General features: G+C 39.7%; 1 long non-coding RNA gene across 1 annotated transcript in view; it reads right to left on the bottom strand.

Moving 5' to 3' along the window:
* Positions 1-13: 13 nt before the first annotated feature.
* Positions 14-21,926, bottom strand: part of LOC116805587 — a 30,626-nt gene continuing 8,713 nt past the window's right edge. Inside the window, exons 2-3 of the long non-coding RNA XR_004365266.1 lie at positions 7,972-8,007; positions 14-226 (exon numbers count right to left, since the gene is read on the bottom strand). This is a non-coding gene — a long non-coding RNA (uncharacterized LOC116805587). The remainder of the gene's footprint in view (positions 227-7,971; positions 8,008-21,926) is intronic.

Genomic DNA, 21,926 nt, shown 5'->3' with positions numbered 1-21,926 from the left:
TGCGGCTGCGGATGCGGATGCGTGTGCGGATGCGTGTGCGACGACTGCGAATGCGGATGCGAATGCTTTTCCTGTCCAATATTCATCAAGAGCGGCTGCGTTACAATCAACTCTTAATATTATAGATATTGTTGTCACAATACGGTAGACTAGATGCAGATATTTTCCTCGGAAGATCCTAATTGATTCGTTGTCCGTTATTTAAATATTTCACCAATTTCTGAACCTGCAATCAAAAATGGAAAAAGAAAACCAATAAAATATGTCAGTTTTGAAAATATAGTCAAGAAGAATCGGTTGGATCAAAGTTGTTATAATGTTGTTGTTAAATTAGCAATGGGAAAAAGACGTAAGAATTTAGAGCTCCAACACGCAAGTCTTTTTCTACTATAAGTTGTATACGTAATATATATATATCAATGTATATATATATGTATATTGATAACAACACTTTAACTCTGCAACTCTGTTGCATACAGGCATCATTCCATAAAAAAGGGAACCAGGATAAGCCTGTGAAGAGCAATGAAAATCTCTTCTTGTTGTCTTAACTTTACCGTAGATGATAAATATGTGGGTCTAAGCTGTTGTCCTTATAAAATAAGAAAACTATATTTAATCAGATTATTCGAGTAGGAGTCCTGCTTCCTTTTATTGAAATGGATGAGTTGTACCATCCTAAGTTGTAAGCGTACTAACACCTCTATGGTTTAACCATTAACCAATTATATTTTATTCTATTTCTATGATTTCTTATATTATTTAAAATTTTTCTTCTTGTTCTTCTTCTCTTTTTTCTGGTATTCTCTTGCTTTCTGTTCTTGTCTCAATTCTTCTTTTCCCACTCTTTTTTGCTATCACTTTCTTTTTGATACATTTCCTGCTTGTCTTTCTTTACTTAATTTTGATTCACGTTTCTCTAAGATTGGATGCAGCCTTGTCTTCGTTTCTGGCTGGGATGATTGTGTACTCATTTGTATCTACAGCATAGTCTTATACTGCCTGGCTCGTTCCATCATCGCACAAATTCATTTTGTTGATTTCTATAGTAATTAATTAATTATAGTAATTAATCTATTATAAAGTAAACAAAACTGGTAGCCTTGAGATCGGATCGACTGACACTTGTACTTGTTCACCTATTTTAAATTGATCCATATCAATATTAACCATTCACGTTTCGCAGTCGCAATCGCAATTTGATGCAATTCGTTTTAAACTCGATGCAAATCCTTCTTTTGAAGTATGTCCTTTACCACCATAATTATGACACCTTACTTTATTATTGGGAATATTAATTTCAATTCAGGTCAGGTTTTAAATTCTCCGGAGAGTGGTTTCTTCCCTTCCTCTCCACGCATATGATGCACATATGCAATTATTTTGCTTGATTGGGTCGTACAACAAAAAACTAGTTGCACATCATGTATTACATATACATATATGTAAAGATGGTATAAATATTAAGGTCTTCGAACTTAAGCATGGGAATTTTAGTTAGTTGCTTTTATATATATATATATATATATATAAATCATTTTTAATGTATGTAAGTGCGTTAAGCTTGTACTGATTGAGGTCCGGCCTATCTAATTTTATAGTACCCTCCCGGGATTTTCCATAACTCAGTCACATATATATATATTTAATTTTAATGCACACGTTTTTTGAACTGCATCGATAAACATAGAAACAAAAACTATCTGAAATGTTTGTATATGTGAAATCCTAAAATACTAATAAGTAATGATATAAGAAACAAAAAAGCTAATTTTCTTACTTTTCTTTTAAATAAAAATTAATTTAACTAATGCAATTAATTAGTGTAATTCTTCTACAAGTAGCTTCTTCAGTTTCTAATTCCTCTTGCAGATATTACATAAAGAAATGTCTCTGCAAAGACGCAATTTCTTGAGACATATATTTTCATAAAGATATTGTATGTAAATGAATATTAAAGTAATAATTTAATTGTTTTAAGTTGTTGTCACTCCATATGTAATTAAAATCAATTAATATTAACGATTATTTGCTGCCTCAATCCCCCTCTTCCCCCCTCCCGTTAGACCGTCCCGTAAACCGTTTATGCCACACACTCTTGAATAAAAACGCCACTTGCAGCCGTCGCTGTCACTGTTGCTGTTGCTGTTGCTGTCGCTGGTGCTGTATCCATGTGAAACATTGTCCACTGTTGTTGCTCAAGGAGTTCCACCGAAAAGGCCTAACGAACGAAGTGGCCGAAAGACCTCCCAGGCTGGCCACTGTCAACACCCATAAATATGTATGCATGTAGCGTGTGCGTGTGCGTGCGTGTATGTAAATATGATTATTTAAAAGAAAAATAAGAATAATGATGTGACAAATTCTAAGTGGACACTTCACGTTTTTAAGAGCAAGCAGGCGACGGTAACGATGATGCCGCACACACACTCGCTGGAGTCCACAGAGTGGACATTTGGCTCAACGAGCTGCGGCTCTAGAGCTCTGCTCCGGCGTGACATGACTATGTATATATATACACTCACACACACACACAGACACACACGGGAGAGTCAGTGCCAATACGAGAAGAAGACGCTGACTGTCTTCGTGCTGTCGACCACGGCAACTTCCACTTCAACTTCCCATGTCACATTCTTCTGCGCCGCACAAGAACCGAACGAACTCCATGTCGTTGTCTAGCTAAAGACGGCCAGCTTCACCCCTAGCCCCAGCCCCAGCCCCAGCTCCAACTCCAGTTCGAGCTCGAGCACCAGCCTCTGTTCATCACCGGCTCGTGATCGCGATCTTGATGAGAACGCTCTTGCCCCGGACGACTCGCGATCGTTTGGCTGATGTTCGATTTGGATACGCAAATTATTATTGGCATCGGCATCGGCACCGGCATCGGCATCGGTGTTGACCTCAGTGGCAGTGTCAGTATCGCTCCAAAATTGTAAGCCATATTAGCTGATCATTGAGTAACGATGCGAGCACAAATTGTACCTAATTTTAGTTAACTCAGCATATCATTAAATGTTGTTGTACTGTCAACATAGCCGCAGCACAACAAAAGAAGAAACATTCATCTAATTCACTAGTTCCAGCTGCTGTCTTCAGTTTTTAATGTATTTGCATTTAATTAAATTCCACTGAAATTCGATTACTTTCGAACGGTAAAAGTTATCAAAAGCATGTAAGAATCTTGTAGTCAGAGCTCAACTGGATGAATGATGACCCCGAAGCCCAAGTCCTCATCTGTTATAAGTTGTTCTCATCTTAGATATTTATGAAAGTTTCTTATTTGTTCCAGGCATATATAATATTCAGCTTGCTCTTTCTTGTATCTAGTTGGGATGATATTATTATTTCTTAAGACTAGACAAGACCAAATTTGGAGGATAGATTTGAAGAAAGCTTCGAAGATTTGCAAGGGCTTGCAAGGTACATTATTGATAACCGCATACTAATTATCAGTAAAAAAAGAAACAGATTGATGGGGTCCCTACCCTAAATTATATGTACTGTGTACCGATAGTGTAAATTGTCAAAAGCCACCACATTTTTAAGGCATAGCCAGCAAACTTGGAAAGTAAACTGCTGATGACTTCCTTCTCTTCGATCTGCTAATAAATTTCGTGGTCACGAATCACACAATTGAATACAGTGTTATTAATGACGCTCTCCAAAGATTTGGAAAACAAGTTTCTCACCACGCTACCACAAATCGAAAAACCCTAAAATTCCCACAGTTTTGGATTTCAATTGTAGATTAGTAACAAACTCATTGAATAGTTCGATTCGCTAACCTATCCAATTTTCGATCTGAATGGCGCTTTTTTTCTTATATTCATACAACAATTTATAAATACTTTATATATCATCCGAAAGCATTGAGATCATGGTCAACATTCCTTCCAAGCTTTTTCGGATAAGTGACAAAATCGAAGAGCGTCAATTAAACTGGGCTCCAAGATTGACGTTATCTAAATAAATGTCATTACAAGAAGAATGACAGCAGCAATTATGAACAGGTGGCAATTAAACTACAATTTGTGCATTATTTAAATTGCTTGCCGAGTTGACATATGTCGTGCAAATTACCCACAGACAACGAGTTTCAATATATCTGTATATATGTATATATATATATATACACACATACACGACACACGTGTAAATTGTGAATAGCAAAGTTATTTGTTGAGAGTAACATTGTTGAACTTGAGTATATGACTGCTATACTAATGACAACACAATTATAAAGCATACTCAACCAGATCTATATTTAGCTAAATATGCCGTTTGAAATCTAGTTTTTTTTTATTATTATTTATAAAAATGGACAAATTGGATGCAAAACTCTGTAGTTTAATCCGAAGTTGTAAATTGACAAATAACACAACTGACAACTATCGTGTAACTGACTCGTAGAATCGTTTTGAGCTGGTGTTTGAAATTTTAAATGTAACCTTTTGCAATAATTAAAAATCTACTTTTATTTTATTTTTTATTTAGCTCGAAAGGACCCTGGACAATTTAGCTTAGATTAGTTTTAAAATCAGGTAATCAGTAGTTCTCGCAGATAGTTAAAGAAACTTGATGTTCTCGCAAACCACACGCAGGTCTGCCTAACTTATCGATAACTTCCACCCTCTCCGATATATATATATGTAAATCCCTAATCGATAATAATAATAGCGAAAATTGATAAGATATATCTCACTAGTTGGCATAATATTGATCATCTGTAATAAACTCATCAAGTTAATCGGTTAGGGAACACGGAATATTATCGTATTCACTTGCACACAAGTTGCGTAACTAGTTTTTGTACACATTTTGTATTTATATTTACATTTATTGATGTCTACGGTTAAAAAAATAATAATAAAAATAATAAAAACGTCATTTAATGGTACTTAATGCATTAGGGAGCTGCTTACCCTTATAAAAAAAAAGTGATGGAAAATGCCACATGAATATTTTGTACTTTGATTATGGCAATGAATAACTTCCAGTGTATTTTACAAATATTACATACATGATGAAAACACTCTGTAAAAATATGTTGACAGATGAATCTCGGTTAATAGAACTTAATGCTCTTTATGACAAATTTTACATCCTAGTGGCTGCTGATGAAGCACATTCACTTTGAATAAAAATGCATAAAGAATTCATAATTTGAAAAGACCACCAAACAAATTTAAATTATCCCTCGTGGCTAAGCTGTGAGATACACAAAAAATGCCATTCCAGACACCAATCATCTTTATTGGCTTTGTATATACACACACACACGTCTATATATATATATATATCATATATACATATATGTTTTTTTTTGTTTATGCATCAGTCATGAGGAACGTATTTTTAACGCATTCCGAAGGCCATAAAGCAGAAGCCATAAATGCGTGTTAAAGTCGACCAACAAAAATTTCAAATGTCAACCATTAAACGAACCGAATGTCCCAAAGATGCCAAGACACCCAAAGCAATAGCCAGGGATTTGGACGGGGACGGAGACGGAGACGGGGACTGGGACAGGAACGGGGACAGGGACAGGGGCAGGGACAGGGGCAGGGACAGGGTCACAGGCAGAGCGACTGAGAGGGATCCCAGAAGCAGCAGCGTGTCGCATTCTCTCTATTTTGTAAAACTTAATTTATTAAACACATAAAAAGTGTCAACACGGCTTGCTACACAAAAAATAAGTTGGTCAAGCCGGCAGCTAACGCTTCAGCGCTGATGCCGTTCCCCCTAACAGGAAGGCCCAGCCGATGAAGAAGATGGAGATGGAGATGATGATGAAGAGGAAGAGGAAGACGAAGAGCAAGAGCCAGAGTCTGAGCCACAGTCAAAGCCAAAAGCGGGTGAGCCGCCAGCAGCGTGACCACCGCATCACTTCAGTTTTGATTATGAACGCCTCTGATCGCCTCCGACTGCCGCTGAACAAAGCTTAGCAAAGTGATTTTAACAACATTTTTTAATATGCAAATCGCTTTAGGATCGTTGACGGACGCCGCTGTGGCACCGCCAACAGCAACAGCAACAGCTACACCACAACCACAACCACAACAACAACAACAATAACAACAACCTCGAGAGGATGGTAGAAAAGGCAACAACAAAGCGCCAACAGACGCTAGGGAATATGTGGATACCCAATGGAAGGACATCGACAAGAACATGGACATGAACAGGGAGATGGACATGGGTTTGGGAATGAAAATGCGAACGGGAATGGGAATGGATATGGATATGTGTGTATTGTTATTGTGGTTATATGGCTATATGGGCTTTCTGGCACACACACACACACACACACACACGCACACACACACACACGCACACCTCAGCCGTTTCTCGCTGACACATTTCGGGCGACAAATGCATATTCATAATTTGGCCACGGTTGCGACTGTGGCGCTACTCAGACCTAGGGCCCAATGTCTGAGCATATCAGTTGTTATGTTTGGGGGCACAGCGGGTAACCGCATTGGCTGTTCACTGATCGCAGTTTGGAGCTCAGCCTGTGTAATTGAATCAAGACCCGAGCTGCTTACCCAGTCAACTCAACAGTTGGCCAACAGAGAGCGAGACAGAATTAAAGTACAAAGTACAGTTCAAGAATAAACATATGAACTTTTGTAGCTGAGTCTCAGACTATATCCATAGAAAGGTCTTATGCTAAAATCAACTAATCGATTTAGCCCAATTATTAGCAGGAATATTCTGTATTCAAAAGTATTCCTATTTTCAAAAGTATCGACTCAGATTTAAGATATCAAACTTGACTTGGAGTTTTTTTACCAATTCAGTTATCGTTGTTTGTTCTACAACTAAATCCATGATCAGGATTAATAATTGTAAGATTATTAATATTATTATTATTCTCGCATATTTCGTGGCGTCAGCAACCTGACGACAATTTTATAAGTTATGAGCCGTTCACTTCAACAGGCAATCCAAAGCTCTGGAAACAGACCGACAGACAGACCGACAGACAGAAAAAGAGACGAAAAGAAAGACTCGTACATAGGTCCATATAAAATTGTTCCAGTTGGCTGTGACCGACTAGGAAATATGCTCTAGCCAGCTATGTATATATTTGAAAACAATTAAAACCGGTCGAAGTCGAAGACTACAGTTAGTACTCCATAAGCCCAGTCCCTTTTTGCTAAGTCATCTTTTGTAAATAAATAAATCATTTTTATTATATTATAGTCCAAGCTAATTGGAGGGTTAGAGCTTTAGCACTGTGCGTTTTTTGGCTCTCGAAATTCCATTTTTTCGAAAATTAGAATAAATAAAACTTGATCTGCGCGATCTGTGTGCAGGACTTATATCCTGTAACGTCCTGTTAGTCCAGGCGAACAAAGGTTGACTCGGTCGACTCGGCCTTGAATGAAGGAATATATTTATACTTTATGGGGTCAGAGATGCTGCCTTGTGCTGGAGATGCTGTATATTATATACAGGTATATACACAGCTTTATCATACCCTGTCGAGCCTTCTTTTAATTGATGCAGGGTATAAAAAGGTATTTGTAAAGAAGAGCTCAAAGCGAACGAGACAAAACGAAACGGACTGAACCGAATACAGACCCCATTCTTATATCTTACTTGTTGCCGGGAGCGAAACAAACGATTGATTGAAGGCAAGGCGGCGGCTTTGTTCATGTGCTACAAACATCGCATTTAATGAGATTTATATCAGTTTTTAATAGCTTTGTGACTCTATTGTGTTTGCCGTATCTGAAGTGAATATCCCAGGCCATCTCGGGCCGCCTCAGACATTACAATAAAAATTAGTCTGCTGTAACATTGTCAAAACGCTTATGGGTGACCGGCAAAGGTAAATGTACCATAAGTTTACAAGAATATACACAGCTTAGCCGGATCACCACCCAGACAGATCGAGGTCTAAGGACAGACATATCTTTGGTCAATAGTTCAGGTCAATGGGGTGCAGTCGATACTTACATATTGGCAAAACTGCAAAAACTTCGACTTTAACATCTGCAAAGAAAAATCAAATCAAATAAAACGTGTATTAGTCAATTTTACATATATATATATATATGTACATGATGTATATGTGTAATAATATATTACTTTTAAAACAGTATCAATTATGGCAATCAAATGCTTGGTTGGTAAAGATAAATATTGTTCGGTCACATATTGAATTCGGCACAAAACGAATGCCTCGAAATGGTGTTAATTCAAATCAAATGACCAAATGTAATAAACGACCATAAAATATAATCGGAGTCTTCTCTAAGCCGATACGAAAAATATGCTAAGTGTCAGTGCAAACATAAGATCCCACGACATTCAGAAGATATTTAAAACTTGTAAGTATCGAAGTCGACGCATTAATAATCTCTACAAAAGTTCAACATTTTACATTGTATTTATATTTATTTTCTTTGCTTTACATTTGAATTTTCGTTGTTGTTTACTTGATATATAGCTTGCCAAAATTTGATAGTTATAACTCATTTGATGTAAATGTAATCTAAAATAATAAAGTGTATAAGCGAAAGTAAGATACCCGAATCGAGTTCATGCATATCAAATCGTTGCCAAGTTGACAGCGTATGACACAAAATGGGAAAAGAAAACCAATTAAACTAGCTAATCAAATATTATTGTGATTAGCACCAACCAATTTAAAAGGCTTATTAGCAGTATCATTTAGGTATTTCTTCCCCAGTCCCCAGTCCCCATTCCCCGTCTATTGGGCTTGGTGTGTGTATGCAGCCAACACACTTTAGCTAAAGCATACAAGACTAAGTATACAGTGCAATGTGCTCATTTCAGTTGGAGTTGTTGGGGTTCAGTGTGGCAGCCCAAGAAATAAAATATCTATATACATATATATAATTACCATCGCTATTTTCCTTCTTAGGGCGGCATTCGGAGGAAACAAAATCAAACTATTATGCAAATACAAAAAGAAAACAAAAAGGATTCTCGTATCAAGAAAATTCTTTCCCAAGAGGCTGAATCTGCGACTATTATGAAAACACCTGAGTACCATCAACTTTTCGTAAATAGTTGGTATCTTAAACTCGGGCATACCTATGTTTCTTATCTTTAAATAGTTTCTTTTTCTTTTCTGTTTTTTTTTTGTTGTTGTTATTCTCTATTTGGCTTAAAAACTTGGACAGTTAGCAGCTTAAATTCGATTTTAACTATGCAAATATTGTATCAAACAATTAGCAGTATTATCACATGTTTATTATATTTCTAAAAGGGCACATGTCAACCGCTAGAGAATCATTAATGCATGAAAACTTCTAACCGATTCAAATATTCTACTTTTCTTTTTTTCTTTCATTTTTCCCTTTAAGAGTGTATTATAATTTGGTCGTGATGGAGCCGATTGATGGAGACATCTTCCATTTGATATAGTATATATATATTCTTGATCTGCTTTATTGGCCCAGTTGATATAGCCATATCCGTTTATCTGTTTCCAAGCAAACTAGGAATACAAATTGTAATCTACTCTAATTATATTGAAATCGGCCGGATCAGACTATTCTTCTATATAGCAATCATTGAAACTACATTTATATATTGTGTATCTAGTGAGATTGGCTCAGATAATTATTTATTTTGTATCTAATGAGATTATCGTAGCCAATCTCACTGGATACAAAATAAATAATTAACTTAGATACAAAAGAAATAAATTTATATGTGGTCAGGATCAGGCAAGGGTATGTAATCTTAAGAGTCCTTTCATTTATTTGTTGTTTTTTTTTGTTGATAAAATAAAAAATGATAGGTGATTGGCAGTGGCGTACTTCACAATCCTGGCGACGACAATGTGCGCCTCCTTACAATTGACGTTCTAATTGAATCAATATTAAAATCAAAAGGTGCTCGCCCCCAAACCGTGCCTCCCAGCCATCAACAATGACAACAACACTTGGACCTGTATATATAGCAGTCAAGCGTGTCCGTCCGTGTCTGTGACGATGACGATGACGGTGCCGGTGTCCGCACCAGGAACGGGCACTTGAACCACACTGCCGAGCAGAGACCTCGCACCCTCCTTGGTGTGGCTTCAGTGTGTCGGCTGCAAAAGTGTTGGGGTTGTCCTGGGTCTGGGTCTTGGGTTCGGGGGCTGATCCATTCGCTTGCACCTTCAATCGAATGCATATATGAACAATGACGCTTGACTAACTGACTAACTGACTAACTGACTAACTGACTGTCGGGACTGCCGGATCATGTGTCTGTATGAGTGAGTGTCTCTTTTGCGTTTTAGAATTTGTACACATTAATATATATATACATATATATATATTTATATCTATATATATATACATATATGTATATATATATATATTTCATTTTTTGAACTGTCTCCCTGACAGCCAACGGAATGTTTTGAGTGACGTACAAAATGATGTCGTGTTGTCGTTCGCCGTTTTGACGTTGGGTCGTGCCACGGCAACGTCGACGTCGCCGTCACCGTCACCGTCACCGTCACCATCACCGTCACCATCACCGTCGAAGTCCAGTTCCACCAGGTTGAAATTTTTCAGTTGTACCGCCGGCATTCGCATTGCTACGAGGGCCCCGTCAGTTGGGTTGGACATGGCAGTAGTGACTTTGACTTGAATGTGCGACAAGAGAGTGCGCGCGAATTTCAAGTGCGACGTCAAATCAGCTAACTTTTCATACCCTGTGGCCGTATGATGTGCTCAAGCGGGTATTATGGTATACAGAATGCGACTAATTATATATGAAATTATTACTTTTATAGTCCTCTCACTCTCTCTCTCTCTCTTTGTATATGTGCTGTGTTTACAGATACATCTGTCGGTTATGCAATCTCTTCCAACATATTCCAACTTGGCCTCTAAATGTATTTATTTCATTTAATTTCCCATAATAACTATAATGAACGTATCAAAATGTGATCACGTTTTATATTTATGATACACTTTAACCAAAATTCGATACTCTTTCATATACTCTGCTGCTTGTCACACTAGTGTACATGTGTATTGCACCTAAGTATAGAGGAAAAGTACACATGCGACTTGAGCCTATGAGCGGTGTGACAATTGCGCATAAATCACAAGCCCACATAAGGGTTAACGACGACGCGTCGTCAACTGCCAACGGAAAGTTGTGAAGTTGTTTGGCATTACAATCTTTGCTTTTCGCGCTCGCACGAGCTGGCACTGTGACTGCAGACTGCGGACTGCGGACTGAGACTGTGACTGTGACTGTGAGTGTGACTAGAACGGAGGAGGACTGAGGACTGAGGACTGAGAACTGAGTCTGGGGATTGGGTCTGTTACTGGAACTGGGACTGCGATTGGGACTGCGACTGCGACTGGGACTGCGACTGGGACTGCGACTGGGACTGGCATTCAGCGGTTCGCGTCTGCGTTTCTTTGAAAGGCACACGTCATGGCTGTGTCAGTGTTTATGCTGGCCGACCATGCATTATATACGTAGACAGGCGCTCAGTCAGTCAGTTTGGCAGTCAGTCAGTCACAAAGGAATCACTTGAGAAGTGAACACGTTAACGGGGAAAAATAGTTCGTCGCCTACTCCAATGCCATTCTCTCAGACTGCTTTGGGGTGCATGGAGTACAAGATGGCAGAAGTTGCATTGTGTCGCCCAAAAAACACTTGCAAAAACCTCTTAAGACTGTCAATCCAATTCCAAAAAAAAAAAAACAGAAATAAATAAATAAAATAATAATAATGCTGTTGTCGAGTGAGCTCGACTACGCAATACCCTGAGCCCTTTGCGCGCTCAAATGTAAGCAGATATTAAAAATGATGGCTTTTATTGCTATCGGACATCGATTTGTATCGATAGACTTATCGATCAAATAAAATATGCTCGATATGCGCGAGGACAAGACCATTGGAACCGTCTTATCCATTTTGTTTGTCAGTTAAAATCGATAAAACGACTAAGCCAAGTGTGCCCAATTCATTCGATTCGTTTGGTAATTCATACAGAAGCTGAGTATTAATAATAGGGATTTTGTAAGCAATGGATCTTCTGTCGGTCTTATGAGATTTAATAACTTGCCCAGTAATACCGATCAAGAAATTGAAATTGAAACTGTTGAAAGTTAAGCTTGATGACTTTGACTCGTTTTGAAAATATTGCGTTAATCAGCAATCAAATAAATTATTAGTTATAGTTTAAGGTTTGGGTTTCTTTGCCAGTTTAAGTAGTTTGATGGCTTCGGCAATTATTTATCAGCGGTCAACTTAAATCCCAGTCTAGTTCAGTATAACACTTCAATGTATACTGAATACAGGGAAAATGTACTAAAATCGCCAATATACTTTAAGAAATGGATTCTTAGGAGCCATTACATTATTTGCTTTAGGCCTTACAAATATATTAGAAGGCACTTCAAAACTGCATGCTTTTTATTTACATATTGCACACATTCTACCAAGCGGAAACTGATCAAATTTGGGAATTTTCAGGAAACGAACAAATCTGTTTGTGTTCGTTTTCAATTAAGATATTAGAGCATTTATCGTATCTATTTATTTAATTATGATGTCTTCTTTTGGAAACCTTGTTTCGCAGAGTTGTTTTATTTTGTTTCTTTTGTTTTTGCTTGAGCTTATTGATAAGCATGGATATTCCAAGCAATATACTAAATGCAAAAATCTTTTGAGCTATTTTTGATGAAAACTGAATCGATTGTTTAAAAGAAACGAACATGGTCTAATAGGAATAATAAGAATATGATGTATGTGTTAACAAATAAGCGCTAAATGACAAATTTTGTGTTGATTTTGTTTTCATTATTATTATATATATATCTATATTCATCCTAATGCCTTATCGTGAGTGATTGTGATTGGGTATTGCAACAAGTATCGCATAGATAAATTAATGCAAGTTGAAGGGCTTTTGATTTATCGTACACATATTTATGTGCAAGTACTTATACAGAGACACACACACACACACACACACACACACACACACATAGCTTGATTTTGTTTAGCCTTTTTTATCGGTGTTGGCGATCATGGCGGCGGCCATATCAAAACAAAGAGTCCTGCAGTGCCGTCAATGGGATGCGAAAGTAAGATAGCAACAAATTGCCATGGATATGGCTGTCTGTGATCGTCAGATTGTCCAACATATACACTTAAAAGTATCACACACACACACACACACACACACACAGACACACACACACACACTTACGTATGCATTACGCAAGAAGATCGCACAAACAGTTGCAAATATCGTTCATACCGATAGCGATACGGACGGACTATGGCAGCTCATGTTGTGCCTGGGAATGTTTGATCTGATGGCCAAAAGCGACGGAGACGGCGACACAGACAGTATCAACACCAGCAAACAACACCATTGAGTACTGAGTGGCAACCGCAGGCAACGCAGATCCGTGGCATATTTCGATTTAAGTGCGTTGCTGCTGCAAATATTGAAAACCACTGAGCTGCAGCTGTAGTTCAATCTGCAAATCGAACTGAGACTAGAGACTGCGACTGCGACTGCGACTGAGACAGTGAGACAGGACAGGACAGGATAGGACAGACTTCGAACTTGGAGACTGCATCTTTTTTTATTTTTTTCGCAAAAGCCCAAAGGCCTGCGTATGCTTTCGCAGCATGACAAAGAAGCAGGCGAGGAGCACCCGACCGACCGACCGACCGACCACATACGGTGCCAAGGCCCACCTGACCACCGCCTGACCAAGCAGCTGCCCGCCTTGGCCCTCTGTGCCCGCTGTGGGACTCTTTCTGTTTTCCGCTTAGTTACGCAGTGGAACCAGCATAAGCTGCTGATCCCCAGCCATTCACCATAAGCTTGATCAACTTTGTCTGGTTTAGTTACGGCCTAAATGTCAAAGCCACCGCGCCGCCAACACCAAAATCCAAACTCTACACCACAGAGCAACCAACAAATGCGCTGCAAATGCAGGTTGAGCCATCCTTGATTACACTCAGAGAACAAAATCGATCTGAATTTTAGAAAATCACCTTACTTTTGTGTGCCAAGGGTAAGTAACTTCAGAAAATATCCTGTGGTTTTCAAAAAATTCGGGTTTCTCTCTTTTTAATTGAATTGAATTCAGAAAAAAATATATCTAATTTCCAGATTGTTGTTTCTCTTAGGAGGAAGAATTCTTATATTGGGTGTTTTCCAAAATATATTATTTATTACACAATATTACAGTAGAATACACAAACAGTTTATATAGCTTATAAAATGCATGCTTTTATTTTATGTAATTTCAGAAAAGATTTTTTCTAAGAATCAGTGTTTTCATTTATACTTTTTCGAAATGTATTTCTTAATAATAGAAAATATTTGTGAAGAAAATATTAATAAAAAAAAAAATCATATTTTGAATTAATTTCCAAAAACAAGAAAAACTTTTTGATTTTCAGGGCGATTTTCTCTTTATGGCGATTTCCCAACTTGCAGGGATTTTTTTTATTCCGAGTGTAGGGTTGTCTTATATTCGGCTGAGCATTGGGCGAGTGTACGACCTTAACCTGACTTTATTTTACTGCCATCGAGATCAGATGCTGTATGCATTGAAAATATTAGATATATTAGCTAGCCTTAGCAAAAAGTTAAGGCTCGTTGTTAGGTTGTAAGAGCTGTTATGTCGAATCAAATTATTAATTGACTTTAGCAGCTTAGTATAATAAATTAGACATAATATTAAAGAGGCACACCTTCAAATTGGTTTACATGAGAAACTGTTCATTAATCCCACAGCTTGTGGCACAGAAAAGATAAATAAACTTTTCTGATTATACCCTGTAGAAATGGGTGCATTAAAGCTGTGCAAATGTGTGTAATAGACAGAAGGAGGCATCTCAGACCCCAGGATATTCTTAATAAACATCAATTTAGCCACGTCTGTCTACACTTATGCCTCGATTACGCAGTACAAGTATTACATAATAAAGATATTTGTCACAGATATGAAGAAAAGTATATAAACGGATAGATGGGCATGGGTATATGCTGATCGAGGATACATATAAGGATGTATCTCGGACTGCTGCAGCCTACCATGACACTATTCAAAGTGTTCTCACGTTTTTTATACTCTGATGCCGAAGGTATCATCAGCTAGGAAATCGATAAAAACCGATAATTGCAAATCGATAAAGTCACCTATCTCCGACAATTTTAAGACTACAGTCACCAAATCTGATTTGTAGATTGTTGGCGATGTCCTTCGCCCAGCTCTTAAAATTTTAAATGACAATATCTTATGTATTTTATATATTTTAAGGTTAAACTTGGACGGTAGATTACAAGAAATCTCCTTCAAAGATCTGCATTTCTTAGCTACTGTGGCACCTGTTCTCAAATGGTATGAAAACATTTCGCTGTCGGGTACGCCCGAACGCAACAAACTTCGAACTTGTTGGTTTTTGTTTCCGAGCAGGTAATACTTATTGGAAGGACATAAAACTAGTAATTTAACAGTCATCAATCAGTCAGCCAGCAATATGCATAGAAACACCAACTTGACTGATTGTGTGACTATGTTCGACACCCTTTTGCTTTACCTCATTTTTTGTCATTGGGTTTTTTGAGCCACTTCCCATATCCACACACCACAGTCTCCGCCCTCCCAGTGTAGAGCTGTGTGTGAATGCTCTGATCTGCTCTTGCCATGTTTTTGGGTTGCGTCTGAGAGGCCTTATTTTCATGCGGCACTATATTTATTTTCCTTTTTAATCTCATGTCTGTTGCTTCTGCTAGTTGTTGAGATGTGAGCGATGCCGATGCTCCTTGCTCGCTGCCACTCCTGTGCCTGCTTCTGCTCCTGCTGCTGCTCCTGCTCCTGTTACTGCGCTGTTTCGTTTGCTTCCTGAGGTTGAAACGAGATAAGTGGGCTTTTTTCCTACGATCTACGACACAACACGCGGATGCGACTGCGACTGCGACTGCGAATGCGAATGCGAATGGGACTGGGAATGTGGAGGATGTGCGGGAGGGATGGGAAGAAGGGAGGGGCTGGGGCTGGGGGCTGGGGGCACGAGGAAGCGCAAAGTGGTTCGCAAACGTGGCAGTTGTACGCGGTAAATGGCGGGGCTAAGTTTTCGTTCGCACCTTTTATGATGGCTGAGATTGCCATGCTTTTTTTTGTGCAGCTCCTTGTCGCGCTCACAACAGCAACTTGTCTCGCTCTTTGTCTGTTTGTGTCTGTGTCTCTGTGTGCTGTTGACGGATTGGATTGGCTTGGCTTGAATTAAGCTGAGCTAAGCTGAGCTGGACTGACTTTGGAACGAAACCGAGTGGACCAACACAATTTCTGGCTTGGCTTGGCTTGGCTTGGCTTGGCCTGGCCTCATCTCATCTCATCTCATCTCTTCGCGCCGCATCGCGTCTCGTCGTATCTCCGAGCCACATTGATGGCAGGTGTCTCGTCTAACTGTTTGGCTGCTGGATCGACTTTAACTGCGGCTTAGACTTCGATTCGTTCTCTGCTGATTTGGTTGCTATTGTTTCTTGTGTTTTCATGTTCGCTTATATGTTTGGGCATCATCAGCATCATCATCGCCACAACGTCGTCGTCGTCGTCGTCATCGTCGTTATTTTGCGCCACTGTGGCAGCAGCAACTGGTTTTCTGGACATCGTTGTCGTCGTCGTCGTCGTCGCTTTTGCCGGCCCTCCATTTCCATTCGCATTCCCATTCCCATGCCCCATGCCCCATGCCCCATGCGCGATCCTCAACCTCAACTCCATCTCCATCTCCGTCTCCATTGCCGTTTGCCGTTGCCGTTGCCGTTGCCTGCGTTTGTCTTTTAGCCAGAATTACCAATCATTCGCAGCCGCAATAAAATTACATGAGTAAAATGTGTCCGCGAGCATTCGTGGTACTTGATCGTTTTCAAGAGTGCGGTAATCGGTTTCAATTTCATCTTTATTGTGTTATGAAACTTGGGGTCCGCAAAAAGAGCTTTCGGACTGAACGCCGCCGCCGCCGCCGCCACCGACTCGAACACAACAAGACACAGACAAGACTTCCATCCAGTCCAGCAAAAAAAAAAAAAAAAATGCACGAGCGCCGCCATATTCTATGGGGATTAAATCCCTCCTTCAGCTATTCAATAAGTTTAAAGAAAACTATTCCAAAGGGCTCTTTAAGGGCAAACAAAAAAACAAAAACAATATGCGCAAAGTTCATATTAAAATAACATGTGGTTATGTCATCTAATGTAAATATATATTATTAATATAAATTCCAAGAATTATACCCCAAAATTTAGTTTTGCCTATGCTTATCAGTTATCAGAATAAGCTTGCTTAGCCAGTTGCCCGCTGTCCGTTGCCAGTGGCCGGCCAGTGGCCAGTGGCCAGTTCTGGTTTAGCGCATCGCTTTGCTATTTATGCATATTCAAGCATGCCCAATTCGATAGCTGAGCTCCGCGAGCTTAGCGGCAACGCCGCCACTGGTTTTCCAGGTGCGATCACCATTTTAGAGACGCAGCTGCCGCTCAACGTCCTCGTCCTCGTCGTTGTTGTCGTTGCCGACGCTCTCACACCCAACGCTTACATCCGTTGGTCAAAGATGGACGCTGGTTGCCGTCAGGCGCTACAGCTACATCTACAGTTCCTGCTCCTCCATTTTTTGTGTTTTGTGTGTGTGTGTGTGTGTGTGTGTGGATTTGTGCGCCCTGTCCTCGACTGTTGCCGATCGACCTGTTCCTGAGCCAAAGCCAGTGCCTGTAGAAAGCAATTCACTGTAATTGCTTTGTGACTTATGGCCCGACCCAACTTCTGCGCTCGCCGATCGTCAGTCGGCAGGTAACCAGGTAGGCTTTGTTCTCAGCCAGAGTTGGATCTTCGTCGTCAGAGTGTGGTGTTGATGCTGGTGCTGGTGCTGGTGCTGGTGCTGGTGCTGGAGCTGGAGCTGAGCAGTCAGTCTGCCTAAATGGAAGTGGTAGTGGCGTCTTGACCTTGTCATGCCATTAAATAAATTCAAACAGAAACTAAACTCGGTCTCTCTCTCTCTCTCTCCCTTTTTGTTGCTCATAAGCCATATTTTGATGGATTCGTCTCTGGAAGGTGTAAATATTATCAAAGGGCAGTGCGAAAACGTGCATCCAACCACCAACCACCAACCACCAGCTGAACCATTGAGTAGTTGACGTTGACTTGACCGTGTCCCAGTTGCATTCAACTCAACGCAACTCAACTCAACAAAAAGCCCCATTCCCAGCCCGTTCGTCATCTTCGTTTCGCTGCCAATTGGGAGCCTTGTGTGCGTGCTTATTGTTGTTGTTGTTGCTGTTGTAATTGGTTGTTGCTGCTGCTACTTCTGCTGCTGTTGCTGCTGCTTCTGCTTCAGCTGTACAGATCTCTTTCCCACGTGTTCTTCTGCTTCTTTGCCCCGGCAATAGAGTGCAATTAGGAACTCATTGTTGGTGACTTCCACTAAAAGAAAATGGTTTCCAGCATTTCTATGATAACAGCGCTCTATTTGTCCCCTCGTACGCTCATTTGGGAGATTAAAAGTACTAAGTAAGATGTGTATTATTTTGTAAAAAGCAACCCAAAGATAATCTCTCTTGATTTGGTTTAATCAGCCAAAATAGTGCAATCTTTTGTGTACTCGGAAGAAAAGAAATAATGTCAGAAAGCTGTAGTCGAGAGCACTCGACTAGCGGACACCCTGAACCACTGAGCAGAGAACATCATAGAAAATCTTTTATTGAAATATAAGTTCTTGTACACCGCGCAAATCATTTTATTCTTATCAATAACTTTCTTTATTTCCAAGATATATATGAAAACGGCAATTAAAACCAACCAAAAAACATAAATAAAAAGATAGAAAGGCATTTGTGAATATGTTTACTAATAATAATAAAATCAAAGACGAACTTTAACTTTATGTCCTTCTATTGTCAACGAGACAAAAGTGACGACAACTTTCAATATTGTCAACGGCTCTCACATTTTCCATTTTCCATCTGCAGTCGACGCAATAGTTGACCCTATTTCACAGTAGGGTTGACAAAGTTTCTTATTGTTTTTCAACTAACACAATTGATGTTGCGACATTATTTAATTTTATAAAAAAAAAATCAAATAATATTTTATGTATATTTGATTAGAAAATTGGGCTATAAGTCTATGGAGTGCAAAAAAATGCAAAATACTTTTTTGGATCTTATTATACATATATACTCTGAAAAAAATCCTCCCTGACTGTTTGAAAATCGCCTTACAATGAAAATTGGGCTGAAGTTAGAAAGTATTTCTTCCAAATAGTTCCTTAATTTAAGAAATAGTTTTCTTAAAGCTGAAAAGGTTTGCGCTAATTCAATTATCTAAAAATTACAGCGTTGTTTCCTATTTCTTATAAATATTTTCTATTATTGAGATATGCATTCTTAAAAAGAAGAAATGCAATTTTCAAATCAATTTTATAACTTTACTTTCTGAGTAATAGGGACATGAACCCTTGGCCCCAAAAGTAAGGCATTTGTTGTAAATATCGTATCCTAAAATATATTGGCCGAGACTTGATCTCAACGATTCACAATAACTCAGCAGTCGACAAAACACAAAAATAATAATAATAAAATTAATAATAATAAATAATGATAATAATAATAATAATAATGATCGAAAGTATTTCGACAGCTTTGGCTAGAGAGGGAGAGGTAAATAGCGGGATGGCGTTATAGGAATGCACTGTCATCCCATTATTAATGTTGTCTACGGCTCTGGCGGCGTCACAGCGACAACTGCTGCCAGTTCTGACGAATTGCCCCGCACACCGAGTCGAGCACCGAGCACCGAGCACCAAGCATCGAGCACAGAGCAGAAGCCCGACTACGGCAAAAAGAACATTGACTAATCAACATATCAGCACGATGGCCGAGGCCACAGCCACAGCCACAGCCGCAGTCGCAGTCACACAGTCACAGTTACAGCCAGAGCAAGAGATACAGTCAGAGGCAGAGGCAGGGGCAGAGACAGAGGCAGTGGCAGTGGCAGAGGCAGACAGCGAGAAGCTTGCATGTTTACGAGCGCCTCATGCGGCGTGCAATTGCAGCAGATAATGGTGCAAAGTGCCGGCCGGCGACGACGGATCATGGCGAGGGGATCGAAATGAATCGAATCGATGCAACGCAACGCAACGCGACATGGCTTGGCTTGGCATGGCTTAGCTTGGCTTGGCTTGGCTTGGCTTGGCGGCAACCACTGTCGACTGGGCGATTGGTCGACTCTCGGACACGGACACAGCTGATGATGCGTGCCAGGGACCGACTGACCGACCGATCGACCGACCGACCGACCGAGCGAGCGAGCGCTTGCTTGGACTGGGCTTGTCATTAGCTTACAGCTGCCAGCGTGAGCTCAATTACAGCCAGGCAGCAAGCCTGGCTGGCAGGCACATTGGCTTTGGGCCTTAAGTCCACAATGCGACAACTGTTGCTGCGGCAGGAAATCGTTCGGCTATTACAAAATGCAAAATGTCCCAGATCATCAAATAAATACGAGTTTAATTGTACGAGACTGGATGTCACCCATACTAATTACAGTCGCGATTGCGCCCGCGGACTCGACCTTGAATGAGCTTTATTTCCAGCTACTAATTGCAGGTCGGCAATACCAATCGAAAATCTTTTCGGCCCAAACATAAACTGCTGCTGCTGCTGCTGCCGCTGCTGCGACGGAGACTGCCTCTGGCCATCATCAGCGCAGCTCGTTAAAACTTAGGCGATGGCGAGTGGAACCGGAACTGAGATTGAGACTGAGACTGAGACTGAGACTGAACATTGACGGCGGCGTGGCAAAGTTGTGTGTTGTGTGTTGGCTTTGATTTTGGCTTTGACTGAGCGTTTGGGGCTTGGTGCATTCTTTGTATCAGGCCCAACAGCAACAGCAACAGCAACAACCATAATAATAACAACAAATTATGGAAACTGTTTGGCATGCGTGATAATTTGAATATAAAAGCATATTACTTAACCGCAAGCGCTCAAATGGGTTTGGATTGGGGCTGATGAGCGCGTCCCATGACGACTACATCAGCAGACAAGCTGAGCCAAAAAACGAAGGAAAAAAAAAAAAAGAAAAAACATTAATTCCACAGACGTTAAAATGCATAATTAATTTCAATTTCCATTTCTACTAATATCTCTATCTCAATCTCTGTGCGCAGTTTTCCCAGAGTCCCATAGAATTGTCAACTGGCAAAGACATGGCCTACAGCTAAGCTGAAACTAAGACTTTTTTTTATTTTATTTTTGTAGAGCAATTAAACGCAGTTTACGATGTGAAAAGAAGTCATTAAGGTCGCGCATGTCACAAATTAGCCAAAATAACTAAACCTTTAATCTTTTGAGAGCCGCCGTCAAAAAACCACCTAGCGACAAACAACACAAAAGCAACAAAAACCATAACAAACAGGTAAAAGCGCACTAGTCGAGAGAGCTCGACGAGTCCTATATACATATATAAAGAACTGACTGACATTTTGAATAATTGAGCAACTTCATTCAAATAACCTCACTGTCCTGATCAACAACAGGCCAAAATTTGTTTCTGTATGAACTTCACAGTTAATACGATTAATGTTCCCCAATTAATTTGCTCCGATCACAATTGCCAAAATTGTTGCAAATAGAAAGTTGGCCATTACGACATTATCTGAGGGTCCGAGCCCAAGTATTTATTTACTTTTTATAGTTGAAGAACGACACAACTGCAACTGAATCTTTTAAATGCCAATTTGAATTTTATCTTTATCTGTGTATATATATGTATATATGTATGTACTTATGTGCGGGCAGGCTGTTGAGAATTTACCAATGCACTGGCAAAGTGCCAGACAAAATTGTGATGGATGTTAATGCATTCAAAGCTCTGATTAACATTTCACATTGCCAAATGAAA

Source organism: Drosophila grimshawi, unplaced genomic scaffold (genome assembly GCF_018153295.1).
Source record: "Drosophila grimshawi isolate 15287-2541.00 unplaced genomic scaffold, ASM1815329v1 contig_848, whole genome shotgun sequence".
NCBI lineage: Eukaryota > Metazoa > Arthropoda > Insecta > Diptera > Drosophilidae > Drosophila > Drosophila grimshawi.
Note: the sequence above shows the minus strand (reverse complement) of the source record. Positions and strands in the feature narration are given on the sequence as shown.